This window comes from Cygnus olor, chromosome 7 (genome assembly GCF_009769625.2).
Source record: "Cygnus olor isolate bCygOlo1 chromosome 7, bCygOlo1.pri.v2, whole genome shotgun sequence".
Lineage (NCBI taxonomy): Eukaryota > Metazoa > Chordata > Aves > Anseriformes > Anatidae > Cygnus > Cygnus olor.
In genome coordinates, this window is record NC_049175.1 from 30,003,852 (window position 1) to 30,015,641 (window position 11,790).

The 11,790-nt window shown below is 33.6% G+C and overlaps 1 protein-coding gene across 8 annotated transcripts in view; it reads left to right on the forward strand.

The window, feature by feature from the left end:
* Nucleotides 1-11,790, forward strand: part of ATRNL1 (attractin like 1) — a 494,732-nt gene that overhangs the window by 167,782 nt on the left and 315,160 nt on the right. The gene's annotated exons all lie outside the window — the stretch shown is intronic.

The following is an 11,790-nucleotide window of genomic DNA, read 5'->3' on the forward strand; positions in this document are numbered from 1 at the left end:
TCTTTGAAATTTCTTATATATACTGGTAAATAGTAACTGATTAAATTCCATGTATGTTATTTTATATTATCCACATTGTTGTTATTATTGCTGAATACTGCTACCGAAGTCAACTTTGGACAATTAACTATGGAGCAGAATGGAGGAAAGAGATATTACTGAATAAGAATTAAGAAGAGTTTTTTTCCGAAGATTTAAGAGTAAACACTCCTAGTAAACTTTATGGAGGGCAAAGCTTTCTCAAGGTGGAAAATAAATGTTACTAGTAGTGTTTTTTATGGGCTGCTTATCTAGAACAAAGAATTTGATGTATCTGATTATTTTTGACTCCATGAAGCACTTAAGTCAGATTTGATATACATATGTATTTGAAAAATCAATGATACCAGGGTGATTTTAATATCATGTTCTTGCTAAGGAAATCTTGTCTAATATGTGAGATACAGATCAGCCTTAAAAATGGTTGGTCAAAATTTTTTTGCATCATTATCAGCCCTTTGTGACGGAGACAGAGAATCAGCGTGTTTCCTCACATGCTCCTATCCTTGCTGTTGGTCCTTACCAGCATCTGAGAGAAAGGCAGTTGGTGAGTTTTAGGGAGAGGCAAGAAGAGGATAAGACAAAAGAGTGGCTTGTAGCAATATTGTTATTGCTTTAATCAAATCTGTATTTTAAAATAATACAGATTTGGCTGTGTAAAGCCATCATCTTTCAAGTGTTTAGTAAACTAGGGAGGCTCTTTTATTAATTAGCTTGCTATTTAGGGCAAGATTAATCAATCAAAATTGTCAGAACTATGAAAAAAATCATAATGATAATGGATGGTGACAGTTATGCCGACAAGATAATCAGGAGACAAGGCAGAGCGTCCTTCAGCCTCTACAAGCCATACACCAAAACATTAACATAGCAGAGAGTAATAAACACATACAGCTCACCTAAAGGGAGTGAAAGATGTTCACTTCCAAGAAACCTTCCCCCTCCCTTGATTTCCCAAGAATCCCACTTCTCCATTGCGAGACATGCTTGATATGCAGCTTGGTCCCAAGATGTCTTGCTGAAGTTGCCTTGCTGTCTGCCACAGGGATTTGGATGACCCAGCAGCTCCTTGCCCCAGCACAGTGCAGCTGCTTACTTGCAAACCACACCAACGTGAGATGTTAAGTGGCAGATGCTAATAGGTGATTTTGCTACATCTGGAAATGCATTAACTGCCTGTGATTCTTGTACAGCTTTGCTTTTCTCCCGTAGTTTCTACCAAGGATAAAATGAATACTTAACGTTTTGTGGTAGCAGTGCTTACAAATGTTCTGGTAAAAAAAAAAAAAAAAAAAAAAAAAAAAAAAAAAAAAAAACAACCTTCATGAAATTCCCTCCCCTGAATCACTCATGATAGTGCTGTACTGGGGAGCTAGGAAGACTTTACAGTAATTTTTTAAAGAGAAAGAAGAAGTGATCCATTTTCATTAGATGATTAGCAACAAAAATAAGATTTTGATAGCTGAAGGTTAAAGAGGGTACAGTATTAAATTGTAAGAAGTATTTCATTATATAGCATTAGAATTTAAATACTCTGTAACTGAAGTTGCAGTAAAGAGCAAAATAAGTAAAAATGGTCGTAGGCCTCAAATATGTTGAGTGTTGGTTCTGATGATGTGGTTTGATGACATGGATAGCATTTCTGCTTTTAAAATGACTGGAAATGCTTTTTCTTTTTGACTTTAAAGAAAAATAATTTCAAATAACATAAGTAAGCAATTTTTTGACTGGTTAGTGCTTAGTACATCTGTATATTGTTAATTGTCTGCCTGAGATTAAATACTTTTGTCTGAGTTTGAACTTTATTAAAATGTTCTTAGTTTTAACTATGGAATAGCTTTGTAAATAAATCCATTAGGAAGTATATGTAGAAATTACTTCAGTAAAGTTGTCTGTTGAACTATCATCACATTTTAAAAATAAAATAAAAAAGTTAGAATATTGCATGTCAAAATAATTATTTCCCTTACTACTTCAGTATATGGATAATTTAAAATACATACCCAGTTGGAAGTGAGTTGGAATTTAACCATCATGCCAAGTATTTCTGTACCAAGAGAATGTGCCTTATGCATGTTCCTTATTTTTGTTTTTATGCTGTGCAGAGAATATGTTCAATGAACATTTACAATGAAAATAGTATTTTTTAACAGAATATGAATATCTTTCTGTTTTAAAAGAACTTTGGGTTGAATGATTTGAAATGATTTTATTATTTGATTTATAAATGATTTTATTATTTGCTGTTGTGGTGTTTTCTGTTGGAAACTTTTTTTTTTAATGCTAGAGTATGCATTTGGTAGCTTTAAAACTGTTGCGTTGCCAATGCTGAAAGTAATCCTGAAAATTGATTACATAATTTTGATCAGGACTGAGTAAAGGAACTACCTTTGTGTGTCTGTTTTCAGGGCTTGTGGTATCCAAGTCAATATATCACAGTGCATTTATTTCTATACATAGTTCAAGCATGATTTGCATTGGATTAATTTGTAGAATACAGAAATGTTTAAAGTAGGAAGGAGAATATATCAATGCTGAACAGTGAGCACAAGCAAATAGCTTATTTTTTTTGTAACAAAAGGTGATCTGCATAAAAGCTTATATTTCAAGAGAAAAGAGTATTCTAAGGTAGACGTGTCCTGAACACACCCACTCATGTTTCCCTTATTTTCAGTGTCCAAGTTTAATCTATATAATAATCAAAACGTTTTATTTTTTTTTAATGAACTGTATGTGAATTAAACAAACTTGGTTCTGCGAATCTTACTTTCTTCTTAACAGATCTACAGTCCTTGTGACTTTTTGCAGCTCTTGAAAACTTTTTCGGTCCTCTCAAATATTAACCCTTGAATAAATTATTATCCATTCTGCATTATAGTTCTGGGCTTATAATTCACATCTGATAAGCCATTAATATGGTAATTAGTAGTCGATACCAGAGTTGTTAGAGTTGAAATAAACATCTGTTTTAATCAATTCATCATTAAGCTAGTAAAAGTATATAAGTAGCACTGGGAAAAGAAAATACCAGTGTGATAGCTCAACTCTCTATAAACTATCAGCAGCATATAGCTAAGTTTGAAATTTAGATAGTGCTTCTTAATGATGGTTGATATATATTGTTTAGCACTCAACTTGCCCAAAATACCATGTCCTATTTTTATTTTTGAATGTATTCTCAAAATCTTACAAATAAGTAAAAGATATGAAGCTATATTGTCATGAAAACTTTATCGATAAGTGTATCTATCAGCTTTGGCTTCTGATATTTATTGGTTTTATTCACCAAAAAAGAGGAAGCAAAACTGGTTTTCATACAGCAATAAAGAAAGGCTAGATCAGATGGGTAATGGTGACACATCGCCTGGTGATGGAAAGATTGCTTTTCTTCTATATTGGTCTCTAAAAGAAATAATACACATCTTCCTACTGCTGTTTTTGTTTTCTGTTTTCCCTTTTACTCAGTTGTATATCTTTACATATAGATGAAAATTTAGCTGCAATAGTTATTTTCTGGTGGTGAAGTTAGGACATTTTTCTTCAATTTGTTGCCAGTTATTAGTTTTAAATTGCTTCAGTAGTTGTTGAGTGTGTTAAAAGCAAATTTTCACATAAGGGATTAAAATTATGCATAGATAGAACTAAGAAATATATTTTGGTATTAAGACACAGGTGTGAGAAATGTATTACTTTTCATTTTCATTTCTTTTTTTTTCTCCATGAATCTACTGATATTTATATAGACTGAGCACATCAATTGCACAGTGCTAAATCATGCTAAAGAGTCCTTAATTTGGGTAGCCTTCCAGTTGCAACAAACTTACATTTGTCTATAGTTGAATGTGCAGACACCTATAAGTCATGCAGGCTTTCTTATGTATTGCATCTGTTTTCCACCTCAATTGTACATATGCAGTTGCTGCAGAAGAGCCTGCATTCTCATGCTTCCCTGTGGCCCAAGTTGCAGGCAGTGCTTGAAAAGCTTTAATGCATTAATGATGGGCTAACTGAAATAACATGATCTTTTTGTTCTGTTATGAAGATGAGTAGAGCATGCAACATTTTAAAGAGTAGCTTAGAAAACAGTAGATATTTGAAATGTAATTTAACTCACTGGAAAATTAACATAAGGAAAAAATGGGGGACTATTAAAACCATGTCCTTTCAGAATTGAAAGGGATCGAAGTCCTCTTCTGTAGCTGATTAGTGAAATCTGATGCAATCAGCTATGTTGTTCTTTATTGCCGCAGATTTGTCTGTTTAAGAAGAATATTTGTTTCAGTCCTGTTTAAAAGTCTGTAGATAGACTAGCTGAGATATTGAATTCAAGTTGACCGTGTGTAAGCACACATGCTTTTATCTTTGCCTTAAAATAAATAGTAATACCAAAAAGTATCTGTAACGTTTTATCTTTTATAATATAACCTATCAAAGTTTGACAGCAAAATCAAGTTCTCCAAGTATTTTTTTGGAAACAATAAATGACAGAGCAACAACAGATAGCGTAGGACCAATCCTATCTTTCAGCAGCTGAAAGATAATAATATCTTAATATTAGACATGTTCACTTACTCTTTTCATCTTTTGTACTGAAGAGTCAACTTTAGAAAGTGTAAAATATAAATTAAGCTGCATAACCTTTGCATGCTTTGAGCTCAGTATTATTTGGTGCCTGAGTTCGGGGTGGGGGTGGGGGTGGGAAGTGGTGTTCTTTATCAAGCTTACTAGATAATGGGGCTGGGGAGCTTGATTACAAAGGCATAAAGCAATCCAAGAGCCCTGATGATATCCTAAACTTCAACAGTGAAGCCTGAGTGGTTTATTAGATTATCACTTCAGAAGGATTGACTTACAGCTTTAGCACTCCAGCTCCATCTATTATTTTTATATTACGAGAAAAGGAATTTTTCAGCAATTTAAAAAAAGAACAAAGTACCAAAAGTCGAAGTAAATACTTCACCTGGAAAAGCCATTTTAGATAGTGACAAGAGTCTGTTTTAAAATCAAAGCAAATCTATAATCACATGAAAATCTGACCTTCCACATTCACTCCTAAACAGAGTTAGGATAAATTGGGTAATACTAAATTAAAGCAGGAGGCCAAATAGAGAGCAGTGGGATTACCAGACATGTCCAAAGAGGCTCACTGTCCCAGAAGAAAAGTTGTTGGGCTGCTCACAAAATGACAAGAATTACAGGGTAAAGGAACAGTCAGAGATGCTAACAGAGATTTAATAAATCAGATTTCATAAAGAAGGTTTATCCTAAAAAAAAAAATTTGGCTTGGGAGTGATTTCTTATGAGATCCAGAAGGAGATGATGGCAGCAATTACTTCTTAACAGATGCTTCAAAATGACTTTCTAATCCTGTTCTTGTTTAGGTCATTTTATCCTTTCTTATGTATAGTTTTAGTTTAATCACAGATTTGGGCCATGATCCAGATAAATATTTAAGAACAGAATAAGGCCTTGTTACTTAAGTTTAAGAGGGAGTGTTTCCCTGATTTGGTGTGCATCAGAGACCACGTGGTTTCCTTGTGCTGTCTCCTGGTCTTGGGACACTGACTGGAAATTGTCACATGCAGAATGGCAGCAACATTTTCACACAAGTGGTTCACGAAGTTCCTCCCAGCCTCTCTTGGTATTTGCTTATTCATTCATTTTCCTTCTCTTTATTTGTTGTTTTCTGGAGTAGGTAAACAAAGTTTGCTGGGGTAAGGTAAAGTTGAAGGTGACAAATGATGACTGATCAGTGACATCAATGCAAAAATCAAATACTTCTGAGATACAGAAGTGGGAATTGTATGCATAAATTCTTTGGGGAGATAATCATTGTTTCTTATTTTATTTTTAGAAAATGCATTTATTATTAACCTAAGGACTTTTTTTCAACTTTTTCTGTTGTATTTAAATCACCATGACATTTATAAAATCAAGTGCATTTTCCAACCCTGCTTTTAGGGTAGAAAAATGATAACATTTCATTAAATTTTTTCTTAGTGCTGCTGTCTTTTTGTTTTTGACTTCCATGTAACCTCTGCTATACCATCAGCTTGTTGCTTTTTGTTCTTGCTTTTTTGAAAAATAGTTGCTTTTTTGTACAACAGTGAACTAAATGATGTAAGAAATGGTTTAACATTTACCCTTTGGTAGCTTTGATTAAAATTTTCTCGCTCAGCTCTATCTGCCTGTTTTTCATTATCTACTCCAAGTATTTCTTTGCAGTTAAATTTATGCTAACATTGTGGGTCATTCTGAGACTTTCTTAGCTATTGTGCAACAGGGTGTCAATTCTCTTAATTGAAAGATCTGATTCAGTATATAATCTACACCTGTCCTCAGCTTTTACCTTTGACACTTAATTTCTGTAACCTAGGGATATCTCTCATCATTATTATTTTTGTATCATCTGAAATCTTCTGCAACACAGATATCATTTAAAAACTGACCTTAAATTACAGTGAAAATTTGGCAAGGAGTAGGTCTTTTACTGAGGAAAAATGACTGAAAGAAAGAGTGACTAATGTTGGTTTATAAACTTAAAAAAAAAAAAAAAAAAATGTTAGAGGTTCAAATTAAATTATTCCAAATGAATGCAGGCCTAGAAACAGATAAAAAAAAAAAAAAGCATTGAATGGTACCACCCAACTATTAGTCTAATACGTTCTATTAACGTGCAGTCATAAAACCTACCAAGCAACATATTACATGAGTCTTTTCTGTAAATCTCAGTCATAGCTAGAAGTCATGAAAATTCCATAATGTAATACAAAATTACACTTCTTCTTTCCAGAATCCAAGTCTTATTATCTAAATTTCCTTCTACTATGTCTGTAGAATATTTTTTTTTAATGGACCATACCACTTATTTATCAAATTGAGTGGACAAAAGTTTCCTGTTTGGAGGAAAATACTTTTTCAAAATGTCACAGAAACCATGGAGATTGGGAACAACAGCACTTTCTGTTTTTAAAATAAAATATTTCATTACATTTTTTTTGTATATTTCTTATGAATATTTTATGTGAATTTGACATTTTGTCTTCTGTGTGTGCTTGTTCTTCTTGATAGTATACTCTTCATCAGAAGATTATTTCAATCAGTGAATCCAAGATGGCTTATAAAATATTCTGCCATTTTCAAAATGATTTGTTTTTTTAGGACTCTTCTCCAAGGCTGCTTTTGAAGTAAAATTCTGTAATAACAGTGTTTTCATTTACATTTCCTTTAAAAATATCCAGGAGGGGATGGGGGGAGAGTGAGAGAAAGAAGATGGAAGGATTAAAATTGTAGTACAGAAGATGCCTTTTTAAGCTTGTCTCATGATGGTGACTTGAGAATTTTAAAATTTGATCCAACATTGAAGTGTTTTCTATAATACATTGGAATGCTCTGCAAACATTAAATAATCATAGAGTGAATTCTCTGGAAATTTTCCAGTCCGATCTTGCCAAAACAGCATCCTCCTGAGTACATTTCTCCACTGCTCTATCAGATTATTTATCTCTTCTATTTATGGAAAATGTGATAAGTAGTTTGTTTCTCTGATATGATAGACCATTTCAGTCATCAGAATTGTTTCAAGTGATGTTCAAGTATTTTGCATTTCTGATTTGTGTGTAATAATGCAAATTATAACATTAAAGGTTAGACTAGATAATCTGAGAGGTCTTTTCCAAGCTTAATGATTCTATGATTACTTTTGCATAAACTGGAAACATGATATGAAAACAGAAGAATATATATACCTATATGTTTATATATTTCTGGCAAATATTGTAACTGAAACTTTTTCTCCTAGGTACTGATTTTGAGCTTCTCTCTCAGGGAAAAAAAAATCTGAATATTTCATAATATTAAAACCATTGGCCATATTATTGGACCGAGGCAGTTTATTATTCTTTGACTTAAGCAAAATAACTTGGGACGAATTTTCGTGCTGGCATGCAGAACAAATTTAATTCAAACTGAGATGAAAGGCGGTTAATGTAATTGTAGCCTATTATCCTATGCAGGCTTGAGTTAAGAAGCAAACCCAACAGACAGTCAGAAAATGATGGATAGAAAATAGAAATGCTCAAGGCTGGTGAAATAGAGATTTGTGAAGGGATTAGGCCTTAACTGTTCCCACACAATCTCTGCATCAGTAATATCCCAACTCTACTGTATGTTTGGATTACCAAACAGGATTTTTGGATGCCTCCTGGGTTGTCTTTATTTGCCTCTGACGTCAAAAAAAGGTCCCTGTTTGAGTAAATTTCAGTACTCTGTAATCCTGATTTTTTCCCCCCTTTAATCTACCACATTCATCAGTTCCAGGGATGCACTAAAGCATTTTGTTACAGAAGTTTTCCTTCCCCCCCCCCCGCCTTTTTTTTTTTTTTAAATTTCCTATCACGCAGAGACAAGTAGTTGGTCTTATAACCAGTTAATCTTAGATCGTAAGAGTGGTATTTTTACTAAGGTATTTAGTTAGAACATAATAAATAATGAACAGCTATCAAATTTTTCAGCTGTGAAAATGTTTTGTTTAGCATGGCCCTATGGAAGTAACATGTTTCAGCTGTCCAGGCTATTTGCTTAGAACTGTATTATGGCAGTTTAAGCAGGCAGATTTTATTTTTCATCAGCCGTTAGAAAGGTACAAAGTTTTGGAATACTTTGAAGCATATTAATTATAAAAATATTTGGACAGGAAATTTGAGACAAACAGGAAGTAAAGAAAGCACCTTATTTTCTATAAAATACCTGATTGTTCCTACTGAAATATACACATCTCAGGTAATTCTAGCCATAGAATAGCCATTTTTCTTAAGCATCTAGTGTGATGTTTGCAAAACATGGGAGATGACTTACTAGTTGTAAATCCAACCACAGCTGCTGTCCTATAGCCTCTTTGTAGAGGGACCGAATCTTTGAGATGCAGTCTAGGATGATAAAATTGCTCTTTGAGAAGTCTTTTTATCTTCTCACTTACTCCCAGCTGGGGTGCAAGAATTTTCTCATCCATTGCAAGTTAGTCACCAGAGCTCTCTTGTTGTAGCTAACACTTTTCTTTCCTTCTCATTCTATCATTGTTTAGGGTGAGATTTTGTGCCCAATTGTTTTGAAAAGTGCTTTATTATGTGAATTGCCATTTGGAAAGTCATTTGGATTACTTACAGATTCAAAGACTTTGTTCTTCACTGTACTTGTACAGGAGAAAGCATTGTTGTTCATGGTAGTTCTCTGCAGCCTGCCCATCAAAAGCAACATAAACAGAGTTTGAACTATGTTCAAGACTGACAGACAAGGATTCCTGTTATAAAATACTTTGCAGTAACCTGCCATGAAGCTATAATATGATTTTTAGTCAACTTTTCTTTCATTTTTACAGCTATTTATTTTAACTTCTTAATGGGAAGATAGCATTTTTAGTAGAGCCAGACAAGACTGGAAGTATTGGAAGATATACTGTTTTTGTTGCAACATAGACAATAACATTTATTTCCGCTTATTTGGCAATTCATAAAGGAGTATCAGTGTCATCTCTGCTCCAGGAAATTTACAAGATTCTGGACTATAATGGGCTAATGGAGATCAGGGCCCTTCATAGGAAGGGGACCAGAGGAAAGTGAACATGTTTATTGATCTTTATACTTTCTCCAACCACCCATACACTTCTGTGTGTTCTATTCTTAATAGATATTTCTGTATCTCTTGGATTGGTATCTTTTTTTTTTTTTTTTTTTAATAAAGTCAAATAAAAGATGGTGCAGGGTAGATGGGGTTGATATCTTAGATATTAAAAAGGACTTGAAAGGAAGACAGACACGGTTATGGCAGAACAATAGTAGGCATAAGACATGAATTTCATGGACTTTCCCATGTATGGAGTCGGAGAGTAAAGAAAAAGTGACAGGAAGATTAACACTAGGCAGGAAAAGAATTTGTCAGAACAACATATGGGGTAGACTTATAGATATTGAAATAGTCCAAAGGACAACAATATGTGGTTTTAAAGGCCAGAAGAACAGGAAGGAGCTAGGAGTTTGGAAACTGCCATATCTCCATACTTGGTTTTAAATGATCATCCTCCTGTGGATCACTCACAGTGTTTCTGATGTCTTCTAGAAACTATAGGGTACGTACAGCATCATCACGTACATAAATAGTGTTTTTATTCCCCAAAATAAACCGAAAATCTTTAAAGCAATCTACTGAATGAAGAAGGCATTCAGTACCTCAGCCTTTTCCTTGTGTGACCATTTCTATGTAATCAAACAATCTGTTCCTATATACGTTTCTTCAAATACAAGGGAATTTAGATTCCCGTAGTGCAAAGTGGGTTTGGGACAGACTGAAAGCCATGGTATCAAAAAGCCATGGGAAGTCAAAAGACTTTCACCAATGGAATAGTTGCAAGCATATTCTCTGAGATTAGTCATTGCTGGGGAGAGTAGTTTTAATAGGTAATGCTATAGAATTGCATAGTTTTAATAGTTCGAGTTTGCTGACATCCGAAGATGCAAAACCTTGCAAGAGTCTCTTCTCACGTCTTGTTTCAAAAATCTCGTTTTTATTGTTTTTTTTTCTTAGCTTTGTGTCCCTTTTGTAATTATGCAGATGTACATTGGTGAGAGGTGTTTTAGAAAAAAACTATTTAAATTCTGAATTTGTCATTGCTATTATTAATATTTGACTTTTTGCAGCTATGAAGAAAGGTAGACTATCTTTAGATAGTAAATGTAATAAGGTTTTTCTATAATAAATCGTTATTGTTGTGATGTAATATAAAAATACTGAAATGCGTAAAATATTGTCATATACCGGAAGACCATTTTAATCTAGAAAAAGTATGCTGAGAACAGGTCTAGTTTCTGACATTTCTGTATCTTAGATTTCTTAGTTTTGTAATTAATTACAGTCTTTTTCTTTGCTGTATCATTTTTCAAGTGTGTCTAGTTCAAGGAGTGTATATTTTAGTGCATCTTACAAATTCTAGCCAATACTTATAGCTGAGACACCCCTGTTTACTTTAGGGACAATGTTTCCCTATAAAGTCATGTGCTAGCAAATTTTCGGGATGCTTGCAACCTGGAATGTGACTGACAATCAGAGAAGCTGAGCTGTGCTTCTCTCTGGGCTCCAGAGACAATGTGATTGAAGGGTCTGCCAGAAGGAAATTTTCTATGACAGGCATTTCAGCCTCTCCCACTCTGCTTCCCAACACACATACACGCCCATACCACCCCAAAAGAGGTATTAGATCTACAGTTCATGACTGCAGATACTTACCAAGTTCTACTCTAGATACTTCCCCAAAATCTTGAAAGCAATTTGCTGAATGAGGAAGGTGTTCAGTACCTCAGTCTTCTCCATGTTGTGTGTCACCATTTTTATGTAATCAAACGACCTGTTCCTATGCATAGTTCCTCATATACAAGGGAATCAAGACCATTTTAAAGGCTTATTCTTGAAAAAATATAATTTTTTTTTTAAAATCTGTTATGTACTTTATGCTAAAGTATATTAAAGTATATAAATATATATATATATAAAGTGTATATATATAAAGTATACTTACAGTATACTTTATTCAGTTAAAGTTTTCCAATCATGTTCACCTAAAACTGTAGATATTGGATTAGATTTTAGTTATTCAACTTTATCTTTAGGATGAGAATTTTCTCTTAACTCTTTTAAAATGCAAAAGAAGAAATGTCCAAATTTCTTGTTCTCTACATTGAAAGAACGGTTTCTGATAGGAGG